A 6622-nucleotide genomic window follows, 5' to 3' on the forward strand; every position below is an offset into this window, starting at 1 on the left:
CTTCTTGAAGAACTCATGGAATATGTTGTGACAGTGGCATCTCTGGATAGGACTCCAGGCTGTCTGGTGATGTAAATGAAAGCTGAGTTTGAATGGTTTGTTATGACAGCTGACTGTTACCTGATATCTGTTGATACCTGTCTGTTGCATGGTAGGGGGGTAGGGATGCTGCTCACAGCTCCTACCTACTTTGTTCTTGCTATGAAATGAGTTGCTGCTGTGCTTGTGCTTTCCTGCTATCAGCAGGGAGTTGGATTTTCCTTCAGGTACCCATAGGATATGTTGAGGAGAAACAGGATTGATGTTGATTTCCTATGGTTATCTGACAAGAAGTGAGTGCAGCATGATCCAATCTGAAGCACCAAGTGATCTAACCATCAGCTTCCCTTGGGTTTTGTACTGCACAGTGGCATATGGCCTTGTTATAAATCAGTTTCCTGGGGCCTTTATTCTGTGCTCATCCCATGGAACTGAAACAAAATGCATCCAAAAATAATCTGCATAGGATCCATAGTCAGGTGTTGTGGCAAGGCTGAGGGAGGCAAAGAGTCTGCAGCTTTTGGTGGCTGGCAGACTGATTGATTTTGTGCTTATAAAGCATCTTATACCTACGCAGCAGAGGGGCCTATAGCTGTAGGAGCTGAGACTGTAAGTCTGTCTCGTTCTCTTGAGACAGAGAGTGCATGAGTGGGAGAGAGCTGAGAGAATGTGTGTTGCTCAGCAAGTATGTGTTGTGTGCATCATATATGAGGGATAGTGCAGGTTACAATATATCCGTGCCCTCCCTGTGTGGGGCGGATGTAGGCAGAGGGGCAATGCCTGTGTCTGGTTACATGTGCAGTCTGCTGCCTGTGCTATGCATGGGGCAGATGTGTGGGAATGGCTGCATGTAAGGACACGAGAGGTTGCTTTGCAGTTAAATGAGGCACAGCATTACCATGGCGACCACACTCTCCTCTCCTTTCCATGCTAGATGCCAGGCTCCTAGGCACTTATTTTTGCATGTTGTTCTGGAAGGCCTGGACCCAATCTTCCTCTTACAAGAAGGTTTGAGGATTGTGTTGCCCTCTCTCTGGACTGAAGAAGTGGGGAACATGGGGGTGTAGTAAAAGAGGGCTGCTATTTGGGCACCTTCCACACTAGTTGCTGGTGCAGTACAGAAACGGAACAACTGTGGTTTGAACCGCTATGATCATCATCCACACAGTGTTCTCAGGAGCAGTGAAGTGAGCCAGTTGGCAGTTGTTAGGTACATAGTGTGTGTGTGTGCGCAGAGAGCTGTCTGTTGGAGGACTTTGCACCCATACTGCAAGAGAGGTGCTCTAGGGAGCATCACAGTGAACAGCTTCAACCATAGCAGCAATAGGAGCTTGGAGCTCTCCAGTGATAGGTATTAGAAGGCTCTAAGGTAGACACAAGGTAACCGTGCACCAGAAGACAATGCTTCCTTGCACCTATTGTATTCATGTTTTTTGTGATGCCTATGCAGACTGTGTTCTCTGTTCTTACTGAGTAGGATCGGACCATATCCTGTGCTATAGACGCTGGCAGAGAAAGTAGAGCAGCATCTTCTAGGGAATAGATGTACTAAGATGCATTCCTCAGAGACCTTATTCCTTTCATCTTCAGAGGAATTAACTCTTTCATCAGCTCTCTAGGTTTAGTATTCACATGTCTGTGAGGTCATGTGAATCATCTCCCTCCTGTGTTCTCGGTTAAAGATTTGAGCAGGATGCTTTGTGATCTGCGGAGGGGAAAACAAAAAATGGAGGAAGCCTAAGATGTCTGGAAATGATTGGGCTGGGGAGGAGCACTGATGCATCTTTTACAGACTTGTATGCAAATATTGGAAAGAACAAGGCGAGTAGGTGGTCGGGCCAGTCTGTAGGTTGAAGTGCCACATAATACCAGAGAGGTGCTGTAGACCATCACATTCCTTCTGTTGCACTGTAACATTACAGATGTGCAGAACATTGCTAGAGGCAACTGCTCAGTGCTCTTCCTCACAGATGTGCCTGTGCACATTGGCAATTGAGTCTTCACCTTTCCCTTTAAAGGTTTTTGTTTCTAGCCCAGAAGAGCATGCTAGACTCAGATAAACAGGTTTTGTCATCTTGCAGAGGTCTGGCAGAAGAACATATAGCTGCAATTGTGCAATGTGAAGCAATTTCTCTACTCAGCAGAGATTTGCTAATTCACACAGTCATGAGGTCTCATTAGAAACATATTTTTAAATGAAAAAGCAAGGAAATAATGCAAAATAGATTTGAGAATATTCCAGGCAATAGCTAAATTTTTCATGGTGAAAACCAATAATAGATCAGTCTGTGTGCTATGAACATCTCATCACAAAAATATATCATGGGAGGCTTCTGCTGTCTATTCTTGGCTTAGCACTGACCTTGGCTATTAGATCTCAATTAAGCAACACTGACCAATATTTTTCTCTCTCTCTCCTGCTTTTCTGTTGCAGAAAAGAATATCCAATGATAACAACACTGAGTACCTGCACACTTAATCAAAGAATAGGATACAGGGTTTCTTGGTAGGTTCCATATCACCTGAAAAAGCAGCATTTCCTGTGTGAATACCAGGAAGAGGAGGCATTAGAGATCTGTGGAGCCAGGGATTGCAGCCTTCAGCATTAAGTAGCCTCTGCTGTTCCCTAAAAAGCAGCAGTGATCATTGAAGCTTCAGGGAAAGAGTAAGTAGGTCATAGAGTTCAGAAGCATGCCATATCTTCACTTCTTATGTTTGCTCACCTGGAATCTTTCTTCCTTTTAACTTCTGTCCTTTTTTTTGTCCTAGGAAAAGAACTGACAGTGAATTAGACAGTGGTAGTGATAAGAATATACAAGACTTGCTGTGCTGCGTAGAACTCCTGTGATGATGAGGGAGATATCTGTGGACTGATTCCATTTTTGGCCCAGGTAAGTGTTGAAGCATCCAAGCACTGTGCCAAATCCAGATTTCTCTAGAGCACAATGACAGCCAGGAAGGGCTTAGAAATGTCTGTCCTGCACTTCAGTTTGATATCCAGGATCAGCTGTCAAAGGCAGGAGCAGCCACAGATACAGTCGTTGGAAAGGTGTGCTTCTGCCATTCTCAAGTGAGGACAGGGTATTAGGCAAGGATGAGGAGTTCTCACTGCCAGATAATTATCCCTGCTGCTGGGAGTCAGGCAGGGTACAGGTGACATGGCAGAACCGTGGCTACAAAGATGGAGGAAGTGAGAAAATAACAGATTTTGTTGCACTGCTTGGAGGAGAATGAGAGGAAAATGGCTTATTAACAAGGACATAGTCATACAAAATGCCAGCCCCTGTGGGAGGAGCAAGAGAAACACCATGTTGTCACCAGCATTGGGATGAGGATTTTGTAGACCAGTGTTAGTGTGAAGAGTGGAAGAGATGTCTCCTGCATGGTGCAACAAACCTCTTGCTTTCAGAGGACCTCCAAGGTGTTTTCAGCTGTCTGTGCTGAAAATAGAGCCTTATTTATTTGAAGCATTCAGCTGTATTTGGAATGGCTGTATTTAGAATATTATTTGCAATAGTGGGGTCAAAATCTTCCTGATTCTATGCCCCAAACACCTGATAATCAGCATTTTTATGAAGTCAGGCTTCATCACAGCAATGAGAACAGTCAGACAAACCAGTTATTAGAAGATTAGTACTGTTGCACAGTCTGTCCAGGTGCTAGCTGTATTTGACAAAATGTCAGGCTACCATCTGATTTCATTGTTAAAGGAACAGCTGAAAAGCTGAAGGGAAAAAGGCCACAATATATGAAAGTGTGCTGTCTGGAGTGGCAGAAAGCTGTGCCCACACTTGGTCTCAGTCACTGCAACGAGGTAAGACAATGCCAGATCAGTCCTCTCTATTCAAGAAAAGCTGGGACATCCTATGCAATAACTGTGAGTGAGAAGGGTGTTAGATCTTGCAGCTTGTCCTGTACTCGGCATACAGATGTTGCATTTTCTCTGCCTACTTGGCTGTGAACAGTGATGTTTTTTCGTAGAATAAATTATTTCCAAATATTTTGTTATTACTGCTACAACTAAAAGTTTCTTCACACTCAGGTTTCCATCATCTCAAGATTCATGTGAGGAGCCAGCCCCTTATGAACAGGCAAGTGTTTCCAAAATTTAAATTCAGATTGAGAACAAAGCTAATGTTAAAGTTTCAGCAACAACCAACACCGCTGCCTGATTGTTTTTATGCAAGAGCAGCACTTGAAAGATGAGTCTCCTTTCCAGTCTGTATGCTCTCCCCTGGCCTCCTCCATCATTTCAGAATCAATAGCTGTTTCTGATTGCACCCCTCCCCTCCAGACCCTGCTCTTTGCTACCTCATTTTGATTTTAATTTACCACTGCAAAATTGCAGTCATTTTTCCCCCATCGTAATTAAGAAACCTATCCATTAAGGAGACTGAAAACAAAAACAAAGCCTTCTTATCTGAGCCCTTAGCACAGAACAGAGACAGAAATGATTGGTGAGAAGATCAGGTCTAGAAAGCCGAGCCTTTTATTGATTCTTCTGGCCTTTCTCAGTAAATATAGAATGAGTTTTAAATTCACCTAGAAGGAAGCTAAAAGCAAGCGTGAAGTGCTGACTTCCCAACATGAAAGAATAAAGGAATAGTGTCTTCTCACCTGATTCACTTTTTATTCTCTCTGTGGTGAATGTTTCTTTGTACCTTGCTTTAATTCTATTTCAGTTTTAGCGTGTTTGGCTATAACTTGACATCGCTTGTGACTTTCCAAAGAGTAATGGTCTTGGAAGAGCCTTGAGATCAGTGCATGAAGGTGATTAGAAAAGCTGTTACGAGCAAATGTCCTCCTTTGGCTCAGTCAACAGAACTGAGCACTTGAGTTAATAAGCATCAAGGGACCGTGAAGGAGGACTCTACCATTCGGTTCATTTCACAATAGTGCTAAGCTGTGTTATTACAGGCACAAAAAGGGAGTCAACCCAAAGAAACCCCCAGGTAGCATACAGGGTACAGTCCACTGCACATGGGAGTTTTTGTGGAAGGTGCTCATCAGCAACATAGGAACAATATAGGAAAAAGTCAGAGATGGAATGGAAATAAGATGGGAAATGCCTAAATAGGGTTCGAAGTTCGAACTTTCACTGTACTGATGTGGAGTAATCATATTCTCTATTCTGAAGAGAGGGAAAGCTACTGTAGACTTTTACACTTCATCCCCTGTCCTTTTCCTTGTAGTAGTAGATGCAGTAGATATTTTCTGTGGTACCTATCTGAGCACAAACTCTTGGATGTGAATAAAAGTTGGATCTGACTCCTTGCTGTCCTCTAAATACTTACACCTTAGAGAGATGCATGGCTAGCTGGTTAATTCCTTCAGCATCTCTGTGCATAGTCAGAGCCTCCTAAGATGGGTCTTACATTTAAAATAGCAGGAACTGGATGGGGATAGAGCTAATTGGGCTAGAATTACTCTGGCACTTCAGATTGTTACTTTGTCCACTGGGACCCCAAAAACAAAACACCCTATCCATCCAGTGCATTTAAGTGAATCTAGTGAGTTTGGGAACTAGGATTCAGTCATTCATTTGTTGTTGGCACCTTGTTTGTAATAGAGATCAGCACTAGCTGAGAGGCTGGTCTACCGCCTGAAACTGGAAAAGGTGTAGAGGAGGGTTACAAAGGAGCCAAGGACGCAGGGGAGATGATGTGCAAGTAAATGTGGGCATTGAGTCCTTCTTCTGTGTGGCACAGAGGAGGCCAAAGGTTGAGGAGTTACAAAGGCAGTGGAACCAAATTCTTAGTGGTAGTAGTAGATGGTAAGAGAAAAGCAAGGGAAAGAAAGGGTGTTTTGGGAAACTCAGGCAGGACATAAGACAAAACTTCTTCATAAGGTGAGGGGGGCAGCGTTGGTACAGGTTACTGAAAGAAACGGCAGTCATCATAGTGGGAGGTTTCAAAGTCTAGCATGGATAATCTGTTGGCAACAGTACTCTTTCAGAGGGAGGTTGGATGAGAATTCTAGAGATGCCTTAAAAGCACTGTTTCTGTAGCCCATTGACTACAGGTATCAATTGATGCAAGGAAAGACCTGTATGAGCTAAGCTGTAACTCACACAATGGCTACTTTGATCTTATCTCAACTCCATTATAGTGTATGTGAACGTATTATTAGACAGTCTTCAGTTGTTTGCATAGGAAAGTTATTTTAAGGTATTTGTGATTGTCATTTACTAAGTATAAACAGCTGAACTTATTTTGCACCATGTTAAAACTGTGTCAACAGCATCTTGTGCTCTTGTACCAGATCAACTAGATTGGGTTATTACAATGCATAGAGGCATTGGCACAGTCCAAAGCTTTTTAATGTAGTGGTCTTTTGAGGCCTCCAGCAACTTCTTTTTCTGGATCATTAATTCCCACACTCAGTGTACATCTGTTAACTTTTTGATGTAACACGTTCAGATGTAGGCAAGTCTTCTGATTTCATCGGAACTACAGTAAGCTTAGAGCTCACTGAGTTGTAACTCAATTTTTTATCTTCATTGAATAGGAATAAGTCTTGTCACTAATTACTTTCTTCTTTGTGTTAAATCTGTCCTGCTTGAGCTGTAATGCAGAGAATGGCA

The 6622-nt window shown here is 43.0% G+C and overlaps 1 long non-coding RNA gene across 1 annotated transcript; it reads left to right on the forward strand.

The window, feature by feature from the left end:
- Positions 1-2490: 2490 nt before the first annotated feature.
- LOC128086692 (uncharacterized) lies at positions 2491-4518 on the forward strand. Its single transcript, XR_008209479.1, has 3 exons — positions 2491-2704; positions 2809-2930; positions 4082-4518. It is a non-coding gene; the product is annotated as an uncharacterized LOC128086692 (long non-coding RNA).
- Positions 4519-6622: the final 2104 nt, after the last annotated feature.

The sequence above is a fragment of the Tympanuchus pallidicinctus genome, unplaced genomic scaffold (assembly GCF_026119805.1).
Source record: "Tympanuchus pallidicinctus isolate F22 unplaced genomic scaffold, pur_lepc_1.0 scaffold3, whole genome shotgun sequence".
NCBI classification, from domain to species: domain Eukaryota; kingdom Metazoa; phylum Chordata; class Aves; order Galliformes; family Phasianidae; genus Tympanuchus; species Tympanuchus pallidicinctus.